The 18570-nt window shown below is 38.0% G+C and overlaps 1 long non-coding RNA gene across 1 annotated transcript; it reads left to right on the top strand.

The window, feature by feature from the left end:
- The first annotated feature begins 2206 nt into the window (after positions 1-2206).
- LOC147164524 (uncharacterized) lies at positions 2207-12187 on the top strand. Its single transcript, XR_015096705.1, has 3 exons — positions 2207-2301; positions 4268-4354; positions 10669-12187. It is a non-coding gene; the product is annotated as an uncharacterized LOC147164524 (long non-coding RNA).
- The last annotated feature ends 6383 nt before the right edge of the window (positions 12188-18570 follow it).

Genomic DNA, 18570 nt, shown 5'->3' with positions numbered 1-18570 from the left:
TGGTCTGTTGTTGGTATTTATTTATCATTGGAACACTCGTACAATATAATACATTTCAGATATTGTCAGTGTGGTTGGTTCATTTGATTACCTGTTTATCATTCCTTTTTTGTTGTTTTTTAGGGTCATAATTGCTATGAAGTAGCTTTGATGTCCTCTTTAGAATCACTTAGTCATCGTGACAATGCAGCTGACTAACGAATGCTTCTTGGTCTTTCTTACCTGCTTCTCTGCACTTGGGTTCTCAACCTTGCAAACATGGCAGTATAAGTGTCACTGTGTATTCCCACCCGTTGTCAAGTCGGTATGAGTGACAGATTTATGTATTAGCTCCACGTGTCCGGTGTGAGCACACGCTTAGTTTTCATTTAGAAGAAATAATAAAACTTGCCTAGCAACCTGAGTTCAAACTCGGACAGCGCATTTTGACAAACACATTCCAGCGCCACCGTCGCCTGGCGTGATCTCATCCGTCGGCCTTTTATATAACTTCTTTGGGAATGCATGAAAACGCAGGAATTTCGAGGAGTCATGCGGGGCAGTGGCGCAAGTCATTTACATAACCAGTGAAGCTAAAGGTGTCATAAATGCAGTGCAACGTTACGTATTTAAAAAATGTATAGAAAATACGTTACATATTGCAGTGCCTGCGTACAGGTCTGAAAAGTGTGTCAGCAATTGTGTCTCTCCTTTACCACATGCGAGGGCATTACAGTAAGTACAGTGATTTGCATGTATTCATTTATTCAAGGATTGTTTTAACCTATCATCTTTTATTTGCTTAAAAATATTATTATATTATTATATACTTATTTGCTGTTTTATGCTCAGGCGACTGTGATTGGCTGGCAACCAGTTCAGGGTGAATCCCGCCTACTGCCCGAAGCCAGCTGGGATAGGCTCCAGCACCCCCGCGACCCTTTGTGGGGACAAGGCGGTTCAGAAAATGGATGGGTGGATGCTCAGGCGAAATAAAAAAAATAAAAAAGCATTACTTTGATGCCAAGGAACTAAGTTGAAGTCAGTTGAAAAGTTTCATTTGTGGCATCTAGATCTAGGCAGTTATTAAGCCACATATCCGATATGGCTGTATTTATATTGGCATGACACAAAGAACAACTAGCATCTGACCAGAATTGCATTTGGAAAAACTCCACAACTGTCCTCATGGGCAGTAACAACACTACAGTGAACAATAATACAAAATACAAATTTTATAATGCAGTTACAGTAGGTGGCTTGGGCTGACTCAATAATTAGTCTGAGCATCTAGATGATTGTGCATTCAATTTGTGCATTTGCGCTTCACAATGGCCAGCCTTCTTAAAATCAAATGCTAAATTGGACTATTTGGAATTAACAGTGGAAGATATCAACAAAGTCTTTCTAAGCAGTCATAACACATTTTGAAGAGTTGTAATTTTCATTCAAGATATCAGTAACGTAATTGTGAGCAATCAAAATGACAGATGGAGAGAGATACATTGGCTGTAATTCTGTCCTGCTTAGTAAACTCAATCATGACATTATATGTAACGTCATTTCTCCCAGAATGAATAATATGCCATTCCCGTTTGTCATTATAATTGTCTACAATTCAGTGGGTACAGACTGCTAGTGAATCAAGGCCATATATCCAACTGAATTGTAGATATCTGTAACTTTTGTTTGTGATTTCTACAACATCATTTTGATTAGTAATAATTACAGTATGCATCATCAATTTGCCTATAGTTAAAACTTAATTTAAGAAATCGTAGTCAAAATGACGTAGATATCTCAATCCAGACTTAACGCCTCTCTGCCTCGTGACTGTAGGCCTATTATGAGTATGTCACAGTTTTAAAAAATTTAATAAAATTGCCGCAATTCCTCTTGTAAGGGTAGTTGCATTTTTTTTCAACTGCAAGAGTTCCACACATTGTGAAATTTCTCACTTCCCTGATTTTCCAACTCTTTTCAAAAATAAGTAGTTATAGAGTCATGTAAATAATTTCACACTTGATGAGCGAGCAGGCAAGTCAAAAGAACAATCTGTATACTGTAGTGTAGTGTACACTCTTTTCCAAATGAGCCACCAATATTGCACTATATTGTAACGAATTAGGTTATGCGTTGCTGTTGGTTACACAGCATGTTCTGTTTTGCTGAGCAATGTTATTTCCAACTGTTTTGAATGCATCACGCGACTCACAGGAGGGAGGGGGTGAGCGCGAGTTTTTCGCCATAACGCTGTTGTCCTGTTTGTTGTCGGCTAAAGGCCTTCAGTAGCGGCGTTTGTGATTCTATCATACTAAAAAGGTGAGATACAACTAGCATCTGACGTTACAATATTATAATAATAAATAATAATATTAACCACATGTCCAGCTTCTGCTCTTCAGCCCGCCCAAATCCAATCTTCAACCCAAGCTGCTGGGTCACAATAATTAGCCTAATAAACCTTTTTTTTTGTGTGTGTGTGAGCAATTTTCCATAATATGTCCGCTTTAGTGGCAACCGTGCTATTTCCCGAGCTGTGTGAACCCAAAGTCCCTCTGAGCTTGTTTGTTGACTTTGCTACGGGCCGCCGCGCGCTGCATTCATTCTCTTCCTGCCAAAGAGCACCATTATGCGGCGTGACGCATGTGTCTCCTTCCCTCCCTCACGTACGCTCAATTAGCGGCGCACTTATCTCACAAGGCTCTACTTTATATGTTTATGTTTGCAGCTCATGTTGCGTCATTGATTTCTAAAAGGCGAAAAGTACGCACTTTTTTTCACACTCTCAAACTGTCTTAATAAGATGTCTGTGGTATGCTAAGAGAACTACATCTTGTCTATTAAAAACACCTACATAGTCTCTGCTACGTTCATGCTAACCATACACTGAGAAACATCAGGGGCACACGGGATAGTACGGTAATTAGCTATATAAAAAGCAGTCCATTTACCAGTCCATCTGTTTGGCAGTGTTGCTATACCCTTTAAACAACAAATATCTCAACACAAACAAGGCTTATTCTTTATCCCCTGCAAAGAACGACTAATGTTACTGTTGTACCGCAAAGCCAAGAGAGAAGCTGAGTCTCCAGTGAGCTCCACATTGTGCTATGAGGAAAAAATATATAATAATAATAATAATTTTCAATAATTTTTGAATGATGTCATTGATGTATGTTTTCGGAAAGTGTATTTTTCCTCATTGAAATACACCCTACATTTTGATTATAATTTTTTTTTGTAAACTGGAACAGATTAATGGCATTTCCATTCATTTCAATGAGCGAATTAGATGTGAGATACAAATGTTTTGAATTACAAGCGTGGTCAAGGAACTAATTAAACTCACGGATCAAATCAGCACTGTATTGTATAAAACATAATGAAATATAATGAAAGAAAGAAGAATAATTGATGTTAATGCTGTAATATTTGCATATTTCATGTGTGCATTCTAGGAGCGTGGCCGGTTCGTCTAAGTGTGAGCGTCTTAAGTGTGAGTTGTGGCTAACAGCAGCTCTTCACAAATGTTCTCATCAAAAGTGTAGTGGCGACTGTGGCTCTCCTTGCCCACGTGCAAGGGCACTACGGTACCTTAATTGCTCCATTTTATTTTTCAATTCAGTCATGTGGCGGCATATCTGAAATGTACTTGTAACACAAATTTGGGCTGGCAACACAAAGCAAAAAAAATAAAAAATCAGGTTGGCGACGGTGGTTAGTAAGCTTTATTTTTTTATACATGTATATTTTATTTATTTCTTTACTTTTATAGTGTTTAGGTAAGTTCAGTGCTTAAGAAATACAGCTCACATGTTTGCATATACATGCAAAGTTAGATTGCCAATGTCAGAGAAGTGAAGTGATAAAGCCACATTTTTGTTTCCAATATTGTAATCTGATTTAAGTCTTACTGACTTAAAAAAACAAAAACTCAATTTGATTATTTTCTAAATTGTGCAGCCCCACGTTTACCCTCACGTTTCCTTACAGTTATAACTCACGCGGTCGCACATAGTCGAGAGTGTGTTGCAATGTGCTAGTTAGTCAACGCGAGCTAGCTGACGTTTGCAGCTACTCGGTGAAAGGGTCACAAGTCAAATGTACATGAGATCACTGTTTACTGCATCAGATACTTGCTATTTACGTTAGCATCTGCTTGGTAAATTTAATTTGAGTATGTAAGAGATATTTATTGAGTTGTGGCGCTCATATTGCGCTGACGAGCCAGATCCTTTTCTCTATGGTGTGTCAAACTAAGAAAATGTTTATTTTCCACTTACAGGGACCTGAGCACTGTGATGTCACTTTCAGTCGACAGCAAGTGGCAGTACGGGACAAAATGGCCGCCCCCTGAGATGGATAAAAACAGGTGGATTTTTCTGCTGAGTTCATATTCCACTAACACATTATTAATCAGAATGTCATGTTTAGATTAATGTGGGAACATAAAACATATATATATATTTTAAATAGAAAGGATTATTTAATATTTAAAAAATAATAATTAAATTATTTTTTTAATGAAAAGATGAGTAAAAAATGTTTTAAAAATTACATATTTTTTAAAAAACTTTTTTTAAATAGTTACAATTATTTTTTTAAAGAAAAGATTTTAAATAAAAAAATAAAATTATTATTTTTAAGAAATTATTGAAAATTTGAAAAAATAATTAAAAGATTTTGTTAAATGGAAAAGATTATATCTTTTTTTTAAATAATTACTTCTTTTTTTTTTAAATAGAAAAGATTATAAAAAATTAGGGGTGTCAGGCAATTAAAATTTGTAATCGTAATTAATTGCATGATTTCACTAGTTAACTCACGATTAATCACACATTTTATATCTGTTCTAAATGTACAATAAAAAAATTGTAGGTTTTCATACTCTTGTTAACAAAAGTGGAAAAAAATGTTAAACTAATGGAAATTGTTCAAATGAATTTTGACGTCTATAACCGTCAATGCCAGTGAATGAGTTAAGAGTGAGGAGAGTACAGAGGTGGCTTTTGTCAAGCACAGTGCCCCCTTCAGAACAACAAATCAATCATTTTAGGGCCTTTTAGTTTTAACGCTCCCATCTGTCACTAAGTAGTCAGCCTACACTTTGGGATGAAGTGCATGCACAGCTCTGTAATTAGGACGCCGCATACATCAGCTCGCTGTAGCACAGTAATGGGACATGTAGGACACACACGCGTGCGCACACACACACATAGGGGCTGTCAGCTGTGAGTGCTATGACGCACGTCGGGTCTCTGTTAATATTGCGCAGCAGCTCCATGAGCATTCCATGACAGGCATTCCTTTCCATTATGGCTGCTGCCCACTCAGCCGAGCAGCTGCGCTCCGATTTAGCTCCCCTTTGCAGATTGTCTTTCTGCGCTCACCTTTCATACGTGTAACTCAAGCCGCCGGCAGGCAGCTGCGTTTTTAACACACGGACGACTGCTGCCAGCTCGCATTTGGAGCAAAAGCTTCAAGCTGTTCCAGTTTCAAAATGTTCAGCTCATTTGGGATATATATGCGGAATTATCTGTTAAAGTTTTTAAATTCCCACATTTTTACAGTAAAATTCCCAAATTGAGATATTTTACGTATAGACCGATTCCTCCTTGCACATTTGTCAAATGCAGTGAAAAATGTTCATCATATTTTTTCGTCAAGAAAAAAAAAATTCAGACAAAAATGAAACAAAAACTAAAATAGAGAATAAAAAATAAAGAATAAAAAAGCAACAGTGACGAAAATGAACACAATCCAATCAGATGAAGGAATGAAACGCGGGTGGGAGAAATTAAACACTCAGGAACTGTTCACTACCCTTTATTTAATGTTCAAACATGTTTTTATTCATTGTGCAGCTGAAAGATTAATCTCAGGCAATTATGCACTTTTTTTTAATTTTGTTGAAAACTGAGTTTTAAGATGACATATTATTGTCATTCCAACATGTTTTTTGAAACAAAGTTTAATAGACTCCATTATGTTTAATGTGTCTTGCGTGTTAAACTACAGTTACCAGGTGTGTTATAATTTTCTGTAACAAATTTAAAATGTATGCTAAAGGAAACATCGACAACACTTTTCTTTATTTAGTTGACTAAAATTGGATTAAAACTCAAATACAATCATATGACTAAATTATGACTAAAATTTTAATAATTTTTTGTCAAAAGACTATAACGAAAACTAAATTAAAATTGCTTGCCAAAATTAACACTTGGTGAAATGATTAACATTTTTCCAACTTAAAACTGGTTAGCTCATTCAAGATATATTTCACATTTTCTCAGTACTAAACGTTGGATAGCGATCCATGTGAAAATTTAAATAGTTGAATGTTATGTTGCTATTTCTTACATTTTTTTAGACTCATATTCCAAAATTGCGTTGTATATTTGAAGTTGATTAGAATAAGTGGAATTATTTTGAAAGACACCAGAGTCACCATATGTAATGTCATTCACATTTTACTATTATTAGCGGTTCATTTTTTTGGTAAGTTTGAATACATGTTCCTTGACAGTCTATAAATAACATATGGTGTGCCTCAGGGGTCAATTTTAAGCCCTTTATTGTTCAATTTATATATGCTCCCTTTTGACAGAGTATGAGATTGATTGATTGATTGATTGATTGATTTGATTGACTTGATTGACTTCTTACACTTGTATTATAAGCAAGAATCTGAAAAAGTGAAGTAAAACTTTCTCTACAACATGTTATTACACACGTCACCGGTTGCGTGCCTGTCGTATCACACGTTCTCATCGTGACACACGATTATCAGAGAAGGAAACTCGGGGTCATAGCGGGCGCCTCACTTGAGTCGTGTTGCGATTCAGTGACACCAGAGACAGTCACGCTACATGGTTGCTACATGAGCACGTGTTGCAAGTGGGTACCGGTATGTGTCAACATCGCTTGGAGTGGTTGGATTGTTTAATAACATAAGAGGCAAACTTTTACTTTTAAGAAAGCACTAACTGATACCTAAATAATAATGTTGCTTAAGTACTACTTCTCTGACATTGGCAATCATAACTAAGCATTATTGTCTTTGTATAGACAGAATTTGGAATGCAAAGTGATTCACTCAATTAGATTTTGACAATTTCATAATAGTTATTTATGTGTATTTTAGGTGCAGCTTTTTAAACTTCATTCTAATATTTCATGTTTTAGAAATCATTTTATTAGAATTAAATTCAATTTATTTTGTATGTAACTTTTAGATTTGTTTTAATTTTTTATGCATTTATTCATAAATGTTGGATGCAGCTTGATTTTATTTAAATATATTTTACATTTAATTTTATTGAGTTGTATTTCATATACCTTATATGTAACTTTTGAATTTGTTTTCATTTTGGCTTTAAACATTTATGTGTTTATTTATGTTGTCTTAATGCATCTTTTTTTCAACGTAATTTATTATGTTTTCTTAAATTAAAGTTTTATTGGAGTAAAATAAATGTACCTTACCTGTTACTTTGGATTAAAACACACTCACACACACACACACACACACACACACACACACACACACACACACACACACACACACACACACACACACACACACACACACACACACACACACACACACACACACACACACACAGAGTTTGTTTGACTATCTTTGTTGGGCCATCTCATTGACATAATGCATTTCCTAGCCCCTTTCCCCAACTACAACCATCAAAAATTATTGCCTACCCCCCATTCCTTACCCTAACCTCAACCATAACCCAATTCAAACCTAAACTCTAAAACCAAGTTTTGACCCTCAAAAAAAGGTCTAAACTTGTGGGGGGCCAGCAAAATGGCCCCATTTGGACGGGTGGGTCCCATAACTCTGTGAAATCCTCAAATGTTGGCCCCACCATGTAACAAAAACAAGACACACATATTTAGCTTATTTGAGGTATTTTTGATAAAGTTTTTTAGAAACTTATATATATATATATTATTATTATTATATATTTAAATTGCTCTTTTTTAATTGTATTTTATTAAATTTATGTACCTTATACATTAAAAAAATATATTTTGTAGTTATGAATTTTTAAAACTTTATTTAATATATTTATTCATAAATTGAGTTGTGTATGTATTTTTTATACATAATTTTTCTTAAAATGAATTATATTTGTTCAATATACTTAATTAACAGCTGTTCATAATTTTAGTGCATTAAGTAAACGTAAAAATGAAAACATTGTTTATGTATTTTTGATGCAGCTTTTTCAACCTAAACTATTTCATTTTTAATTATAATGAATTACATTTTTTCCTCTTTTATGCAACATTTGTGATTTTTTTCCCATTATTTCTGACGCCGTGCCACGCAGTTTTCCTGCATGATGGGAACCATATCGTGATGTAATGTTGCATTCGGATGAGCGCGGAGAGTGCAATATTGGCTGCGGGTTATAGGTCAGTGCGACAGTCTGACACTAGTGACTCACTCCGTTTGGCTCCGGGAGGATCCAACTCCTTTTGTTTACCTGCATTGCACTGCTCAAGGTCATCATGACGTTATACGCGCAGTGTGCAGGATGTCCATGTTGAATTGGTTTTGTCCTCACTTAAGTGGGTCATGTGTCATGTCGGCACAACTGCCCGGAGGACATAATGACGATGAGCATTGGCAGCTGTAAGGATGACTGGTTTGAGCCAGAACAGCCCGTCATGGAGGCTCCTTTGGGATTTGTCGAGGTAATTAGCAGTCTGCGCCCAGAGATTTGAGTCTATTTTCGCTTCTGTTTTATCTTCATGTTGTCACTTTTCCTAACAGCCCCACTTGGCAATGACCAAGCTCCAGATTTATTTCTTCCCCAAATTTCCCCCTTGCTGGTAGAATTGGGAGTTTAAATATCGCTGGCCTCAGTCCAAATCTGTATTATTTATTTTTCATCACTGATTGATGAATAGGACAAGAGACTTACACCGAGGCTGCCGACGTCCACTGTGAACGATCACTTAAGTGACCAAATATGGTTCCTTTGCTGGATAAAGATTAACATCAACCGCAGCGAAACCCTGTGATCGTGCAGGCTGCGATCATGAGCCTGTAAAAAGGCAGCGAGCGAGCACGACTGGATGACCGCAGCTCTCACGGGGCTTTGAGCAGGAAAACCTGGTGACCCAGCTGTCTGCATGCATTGACGTAGGAAATGGAAAGAAAAAAAAAGCTAATGGGGAGGATAGGGGATCTCGGGACGGAAAATCCTGAGTCACCATAACAATTCTTCCAACACACAAACATATGTCCCTGCAAGGCTTTGGAAGGAGAGACATTTATGTGACAGTCATAAAAGCCAGAGGATCCACATTTGCTCATAATATATATTTAATGCTGTGTCCTCATCATGCCTCCACTGGAACTCCAGATAAATTCTGACGTTGATTAACAAGTATGTTTCCCTAGACACACACTTTCGCGATTTAATTGCTTGCTGTGGGGCCACTTTCATTCTTTATTGTCCTGTCCTTTTATTGTCTTGTGTCCCTTTATGTTTTTGGTGTAGATGGCATCTTGTAATGTTAGGGTTGGGTGGTAGACCAGCCTGCTGTGTTATTTCTGGTCCTGTTCTGTCCTGTCCTATCCATTTTATGATCTTTCCTGACCTGTTCTGCTCTATCCCCTTCTGTTCTAGCCTGTCCTTTTTTTTAAGGCACATCACACAAGGAAGTGTGACAGCTCTGACGAAGTCTGAACTGACAGCCGGAACTGTCCTGTTCCGTCGTGTCCTGTCCTTTTCTGTCTTGTCCTTTTCTGTCTTTTCCTATGTCTGGGCCAGTCCTGTTCTGTTCTGTTTTAGCTTGCTATGTTCTGACCTGTCCTGTCCTAGCCTCTCCTTTTCTGTATTGCTCTATCCATTCTTGTTCTATCCTGTCCTGTCCTATTCTGTCCTATCCTTTTCTGTCTTTTCCTATATCCGGGCCAGTCCTGTCCAGTTATGTTTTATCTTGCTATGTTCTGACCTGTCCTAGCCTCTCCTTTCCTGTATTGCTCGATCCAATCTTGTTCTATCCTGTCCTGTCCTATTTGCTGTGACTCACACTTCACTTCTTCACAGGGCCCAGCACTGCCTTCATATATAGATCAGTTCCAACTTTGCGATGAATTGTTATGCTAATATTGTTTATTTTCTTCTATATTTCCTCCATTTGCTCTTTTGTGTCTATCTGTCCCCTCTCAAACTTTATTCTGTCCACTCAATATTCACACTCGATACAAATTGGATATCAAACTATCCTGTTACACAGTAAAATCATTCCAGCATGAAAAGGCATACCAATCCACAATACTACACAACTAAAAGGAACTAAGTGGAACAGGACATTACATTTAATTAACTACATAATTTAACATGTATTGCATTTATTTTTTAATTATTCATAAATTTAGTATGGAGGTAGTGTGTCTACTGTATGTGTTGAGTAGCAGTGGCTGTCGACTCCTCGGTCACGACACAGCTCTGCGAATGTTGCATAAGCCAGAGCTGTGCAAGGTCGCCAATGGGGGGCACTCTGCAGACGTCAATAACCTGCAAAATTTGCAGAGAAGAGGGAAAAGGGGCAGACTCAGAATACGGGATGCAAACAGAATGGGAATATCAAACGGCAGACTGGACAACCGTTAATTTCTTCTTTGTATTTGTTTCTCCTACAAAGCGTCATGCGGCACTAGCACCTCATCAAGTATTTAAGAAGCCACACCGGCTGCGGAACTTGAGCTTTCATAACAGGAATCCCGAAACGGTCCCTTGAGAGACACCTTCAGGTACCTAGCACACGGGATGGCAATCATTTACATTTTTTACAGACAAAAAGCTGAGATACACAATTTTGTATATTTTGATTTCACATATTTCCAAATTCAGCTATTGCTGGAATTCCATTGCAAGCTATCCTCCAATAGTCACATAAAAACTCACTTATATTGTCTGGTTTTGATCTTTGACTTGCCTACAGTACCCTGGATTAAGCAAACAACTTTTTACACTCACATTCACACCTAATAGCAATTTAGAGTCTTCAATGAACCAAACACATTTTTCACAGTGGGACAAGCCGGGCACGTGTTCTAGCCAATCTTCCACTGTTCCACCTAGTAGATAAAATCATGATCTAAAATAGTCATTAAAGTACTTGTAAAGTGATATTAAAAATGTCTTACAAATTTCATACACCAAAAAGAAGAGTGGCGTTAACAAGCCTGCCCATTTTGAATGATGTAATGTATGTATGTGAAATGAGGCTTGAAAACCGTGAAAAATCAGCTCTGTGTGTCTCCGTTAAACACGCCTGCTCAACTTTCACCTGTCAATCAAATACATTTGTATGTTTAGCGTACTGTGTGTGCCCATACATAGGTTTGAACTGCAAAAATATATCCGCTTAAAGCCCACCAAATCGTTGCGGAGCTTTTCCACGCCACGACGAGAGGCGCTAATCACCAGCTAGCTTGATGGCTGACAGGCTCCCGGGTGCCATGGACTGGTAGCAGGTTTGTCCAATATGTCAGTGTGTAACATCACATAACTTCAGGAAAGGGCAACTGTTTATTAAAAAAAAGGCATGCATGGTGTAGTGATAGAATTGAGTCAAGTATAATTATAACTACGTCACTCTAAATTGTGGCTGATGGAACCTATTGTAGGTGGGGCAGCGGCATTTCGTGGCCAAGTGTGTCACTGGCCGCTGTTTTAGCCCCATGGCCCAAAAAAATCTGGAAAAGTGAAATGGTGAAAAAGAGTTTCGCTCCACAACTGAGTACTACACAGTTCTCGGTCTTTGCACCTTTTCAGCAATCATCTTCAAAATTGTCTTAGAAACAAATCTCTGAATTTACAGGGTTTTAAAATAAGTATTAAAATATGAGCTGTATTTATTTTTTATTTATTTATTTTTTTAAATAATATTCTTAATTGTGTTTATGTATTTTAAGGTGGAATATTAAGCTTAACAGTTATATCTATTTGTTTAGTTAGTTTGCTCGTTTTTTGTAGATGTGTATTTATTTTACGCTGACATATAATCACAAAATGTATTTATTGTGAGCATATTGATTTGTTTATTTGTTAAAGATAAAACAAGAATCGTGTTGAATATATTTGTTTATTGTGAACTTTATGTATTTATTCATTTTTTTAAGTAGTCAAAAACTAATAAATTATTTCATTTTAAGTCAGTCAAATAAAGTTTGTTTTTGTGTTTTGTGTAATTATTTATGCATTTATGGTATTTAAAACTATACATGTCATGTTCTATTCTGTAAGAAAGCATATAAGGCAGTGGTTGCCAACCACCAGTTCATGATCTGAAGGAACATTCCGGTCTGAGTGATAACGGACATTTGGGGGATATATGCCGCTAGGATAAAAAAATATATATATATATATATATATATATATATATATATATATTTTTTTTTTAATATATATATATATATATATATATTTTTTAATCCTAGCGGCATATATCCCCCAAATGTCCGTTATCACTCAGACCGGAATGTTCCTCAGCATCCAACCCAAGCCACATCCTTCTCCCAAACAATCCCATTTGCAAACTGCAAGGCGTCTGAGAGAACAAGAAATGTGAGAAAAGTAAGGAACAACAAACACAGTTCAAAGGTTACCTTCAGACGGCTGCACTCCCCTGAAGGGGATTCCTATGTCGCACAAAGACAGAATTTACTGCAACACAATGATCATACTTTTCTTACATGTGCCCTTTTTTATTATTTTTTTTTTTTTTTGCTTTTATCTACATCTGTAATTCCAAATCATTCTCCTCCGGGCTGTCTATCTGTATGTGCTTAAAAAAAAAAAAGAGTTATCTGTTGTCTCTATCTGCTGCACCGCAGACCCTCAGAGAAGTTGTGACAGTTGCACTAGATTTGATTTATGGCACAGAAATGATAAGTGGTCCTGTAAAGTTCTCCATTAGGCCAAACTCCTCTTGGCTAAGAAATTATTATTTATCTGGGATGAGCAACAATGTCAGAGCTTGCAAGGATTGCAGGCTAATTTGTTTTCTTTAAAGCTTCATCTCAAGTAGACCGACTTCTTCAATGTGAGAGTTATTAAGAATCTGGATGCCTTAAAAAAAATTGGTCTTGTTTTTGTTACATAGTGGGGCCAACATTTCGGGATTTCACAGAGTTGTGGGGCCCACCCGTCCATGTGTGGGCATTTTGCTGGGGCCCACATGTTTAGACCTCTTTTTGAGGGTCAAGACTTGATTTTAGAGTTTAGGTTTGAATTGGGTTGTGGTTGAGGTTAGGGTAAGGAATAGGGGTAGGCAATCATTTTTTATGGTTGGGGTTAGGGGAAGGGGATAGGAAATGCATTATGGCAATGAGATGGCCCCACAAAGATAGTCAAACAAACCAGTGTGTGTATGTAAAATAGCATCTAACAATATTTTAAGCAGTATAAATCCATTTAAGTTGAAAAAAATCTCTTTTCCATCTTAAATGGTGCGCAGTAGTCAGCATGTCCGCCTCACAGTTCTGATGTTCGGGTTTGAATCTCAGCCCTTTAGGGTTAAACCGGGACACTCCCGTTTGAGACCTGTGTCACGTGCTCCACCGTTTTTACGCAAAAGTAGGCCAGTCAGTTAGCCAATTGTTTGGGCCATGTCAATCACACAGTTGTCATACCAATTCATAAGACTAATCATACTACTTCTTGCTTCCGTGTTTAAGAATCATGTGAAATACTAGCCTAATACTTCGGAAGCTGGTCAGACTCGACGCAAGCTTGCTCTTCTGGCGGCATATTTCCAACGTTACAATGCGGTACCGGCGCGACGTAAATGGCAGAGCTAGCTTCCAATAGCTAACCAATAAAGTTTGATAATGGCAAAATGAATTGCCTTGTTTAGCGCTGTTGAACTGTCAACCAAGATAGCATTAACTAAAGTGATCACCAGATTGACTAGCGATCAAAGTTGTTGAGAGAATTTATTGTATGTGTGATTTTAAGCTAATTTTGAAAATCTGGTCGCCCTAGTTTTACAGTGAAGCAGAGAGTGATTTCGACCACAGTCTTTGTATTATTATTTCCAGTCAGACAGAAAGAGAGAGAGAGTGGAGCTATTTTCACTCGTATTGAGCGACCGCCCCCCCCCCCCCCCCCCTCTCCACTAATGGACGTGACAATCAAGCGCTATCAGAGCCGCCTCCGTGTGACGCAAACTCCCAGACGCGGGGTCGTGACTGCAGGTGCCACGGCCGCATGACGCCCCCTCCCTCCTCCTCATCGTCACCCACCCCTCCCTCAGTGATTTGGATAATGCTGGCCTGAGGGCGTTGGTGCGTGTTGTTGGTAGGGGACGTGATAGGACAAGAGGCCTGGGTGACATAAGCACAGGCGGCAGAGCGCTGACGAACTTCCTGGCCGGAGCTGCGTGCTGTGCGAACCACGAGGTGACGTTTGTGTCACTCGCGGGGACGTGTCACTCACACCAATGTGTGGATGTGTGTCCGGTGCGAGTGGGTAATATCGCCCTGTGTCCTTGGTCCCATTAGAAAGACATTTACGCTGTACCACTGAAAGCAACACTACGTCACAACTCCAAGTGACAGAAGCCTGAGGAATTCAGAGGAAGTCAAAGAAACTATTACGAACTCATACCTTCATACCTCATCTATTTTTTTTTAATAATAGTAATTTTAGTTTAAAATGATTGACTTCAATCTCCAAAATTATGCGCCTGTACTCTGGTCAACAGCAGAATCCAGGAACATTTTTCATTATTCCACGTTTTCCATGACAACGAGCCCAATTAATGCAGACACGCTCTGTAGTGTACTTAACTCCTCCTTCCACATTTCTCAAGTGATGCAAACCGTTCCAACTTCAAACTATTCAACTTTTTCAGGACGTGTATGGAGCAATGTATCATATTTAGAAAATTACAAAATGTTTGCAATAAAATTCCAAAATGACAAGATATTTTAAATATTTACCTCCTTGCACATTTCTTGACCAATTTAACCCATTTGGAGTAAAATTCCTCATTTCAGAAATTCAATGAACTCTGCAGTGATTCAGTTCAACATGTGAAATGTATTGAGAAATTGCACTTTCTAGTTGTTTGTAGTAGTATTAGTATAGTCGTAGAAGTACATCACTTTACTTTGGTATGACAGATGACCGGATGTCTATGCTGGGTACACCCTGGACTTGTTGCCAGACAATTAGAGGACGCACATTTACAACACATTCTGAGCCAAGATTCAAACCTACAGCCTCTTGACTGTGGGGCAGACGTGCTAATAGGTCACCGTATGTGATAATTATTGTATAATTAATACCGCTATGCTATTTAATGTAATAGTAGTAGTTGTATGTAAATTGCTTTATATTGTTTTATATCCACACATCTTTGTCCAGACTTTATAGACGACCTGCATTTTATTAGATTTTTTTAAGCTTAGCACAACATCACAATTATTATAACTATTATAACCAGTCCAGTCAGGGTACACGTATACAGTAGGGGTGGGAATCTTTGAATGTCTCACGATTCAATTCAATTCTGATTTTTTTGGGCCTGCGATTCGATCCAGAATCGATTTTCGATTAAGAAAGATTTTTTATTCAAAATGATTTGATGGACACTGATTTTTGCTTCAATTTATAGATGTGCAAGGAATTGTAATGATCTACTCCAGTCTGACTCGCTAATGCTAATTAGCGCGCTACTCGCAGCACTTTTATCACTCAAAAGAACGGTTCCACGCTGGAAGAAAAAAACTTTTATTGGAATAACTTGATCGTGACCTTTTTCTTCTAGTCTCTAATGTGGCTACAACTTAATAGTGTATTAGACCGCGTGGAAACACACTGCCCCTCAGTGGCCAAACCTGATACAACATGAACTACGCTCCAAATAAAGGCATACACAGACAAAGGCAAGACAGTATAAAATAATTTAAATAAAATCGATTCTGAATCGTACTAAACGATAATCGCGATTCTTATGAGAATCGATTTTTGGGCACACCCCTAGTATACAGTATATGGCATTGACCATTTTTCATTCATTTTCTCAAAGAGTTTTTGCAGCTACTGTTGTTGAATGGGAGCTGCTAAATAAATGTAGCAGAAACATTTGCTTCCATTGCGGCCCACATCAGATGATTCAATTTAAATTCACGATAAAAAAAAAAGAAAAAAGAACATTAACAACTTCAAAGCAAGTAATGATACTGGAGGAAGTTGGTCACAATGTGGATTTATGTAAGAATATTGCATGAGAATGCTGCTGGTGGCGGGTTAATGCAGTTTTACAAGTTTATTCTTTAAAAGGAATCATGCTTGCAGTTAAGCACTCACATGGCACATATTGATCAAGCCAAAATGACTGCAAAATCGCTGCAAAAGTTCTATTGCGAATAGTAATTGGAGGGGGCATGATTTTTGCGGTCATTTGGACTCCTCCTACACAAGCACCATCCACTCTGAAGAATACATTTTCTTCTCAGCCCCGATTGTAACTGCAGTTTCTGCAATTATTCTCAGCAAGCAAAGGAGTACGAGAAATGGCGAGAGGGAAGCGTACATGCGTCATCTGTAGAAAGTCGCATACACAGTTCCTCATCAGCATGCACACGCTCAAGCATGGGGTTTGCGGGCATCACATGATGGCACGTGACTGTCCTTGTCTCTGATGGCGTCAAAGCCCAGACAGAAAGTAAACGAGAGCGAGGGAGGGTGGAAAAAGCAAGGAATCATTATCACGTTCATTCGCAATCGCTTGTCACTGTTTGACAAGTATTTCAGCACATCTAATTATCTGATTGCAGGATGCCGTGTCGCTGTGCGAAAGCACACAGGTGTGTCAATATCACGCTTTCAGACATAAATGCATCATTTGTTAGAGCTATAGCTGGGGCAGTTCAAATAGGACCCAAGCATCAAAAATGCAAATGAAACACAGGGATGTGATTTGACCAAAGTGAAATTATCTGAAAATTTAGCCGGGGGTCTGGGGGCCGCGGGCACTCAGCTAGGTCCAGAGCTCATGGGTTTTCCGTGTTTTTAAGTACTTTCAATGCACTCAGATGACAAAGAAATAGACAAAACAACAGCATAAATTTTCAATGTATATAGAACTATCCCATATAAAATTGCAGTTTTAGTCGACTCAAAATCAGTCACATTCAAAAACATTGGACTGCCTTTGCTTCACTGAGAATATCATCATATATATTTACCATGCAATAAATCATTTAATCAATCATTCTTAATTTAATACATAATGCATAACAAAAACATAAAATACCTCATGCAGCAAGCTCTGGTAAAAACACAATCATGCATTCGTCGAATGCATGATTGACTAAGATCATCTCTGTAACTGCATACATCAAGACAGTCAACATATTGAAACCTGAAAAGTGCAAACATGCAGCATTCATTTGAGTTTGTGTCAATGATTAACCATGTTAAATATTTATGGCCATTTTTATTACGTTATAATATTTTCGAAAATTTGATTTCGATTAATTTGAAAAGTTTACCACCGACCTCAAAATTCACGACTCTATCAGCAACTGGTGCAGGTTGTTGGGGTGGATCACGTCTCTCTATTACCGCTTCCGATTGTGATGTCAATAAGGGATGGAGGCCGTAAAGTTTTGGAGTTTTCGTTTGGGCACCGAAACTTCCAGCGATGGAATAATTTGTTGTTCTTGACTGGAGTTCTTTCACGTGTTTTTTGCTCTTTGTGTGACTTTCAAGAGCTTTGAAACCTCTCCCACCATAGTCAATGGTATCATGGCACCAAATGCAAAGCGCTTTCCCGGCACGATCGATCTTCCGAATAAAGTCACTGAACAAATTCGTCAGTCTTCTTTCCAACATTTGTAGATATATCCTTCTCTAACCAGTCCCATCGAAACTTGTTTTTTACGATCTTGTCAATTTCCTTAACTCGCGGAGCATCTTTGCGTTCGATCACGGACATCTTTCTTTAAACACCCGGCAAAAACGTCTGAGAAATGAACAATGGCATACTCCTATACCTTTATAACAAGCGCGTTTATTGGTCAACAAACAATGGCATACGCCTATGCCTTTATAACAAGCGCGTTTATTGGTCAACACGGAGACTTCAGCCAATCGCAAGATCCGTTTCATTTCAGTTACGGAAACACTAAAATGGAATGCTGTCGAGAGACGAAATCGGATTTTTTACCACTTAAAAAATTGTAACATTTTATTTTTGGAGATAAAAAAAGCGGAATTCCGCGAATTAGCGGAAAAATCACATCCCTGGAAACAGTGAGAAAATAATATGCGCAGATCACTACAAATGTGTTTTGCTAGTCTAACTCCAATCAGCGGAGGGGAAAATGCAGACATTATTGGGGGCCAGCGAGCTGACCCTGTGAGGCGTTTTTGAAATGTGACGTGGTATGTGTTGCTTGCAATGTAGCGGTACTACTTTCTTGTCAGGGTGTCGACGCAGGAAAAGAGAAGAAATTCAGTCTGAAAATAAATGTGAGCGTCTTAATATTAAAATGAAGTTCTGCAGACAGATTACAGACAGCACACA

The sequence above is a fragment of the Leptonotus elevatus genome, chromosome 12, assembly GCF_054856555.1.
Source record: "Leptonotus elevatus isolate MCC_2025b chromosome 12, RoL_Lele_1.0, whole genome shotgun sequence".
Taxonomy (NCBI): Eukaryota; Metazoa; Chordata; class Actinopteri; order Syngnathiformes; family Syngnathidae; genus Leptonotus; species Leptonotus elevatus.
This window is presented reverse-complemented; position numbering and strand designations above follow the sequence as displayed.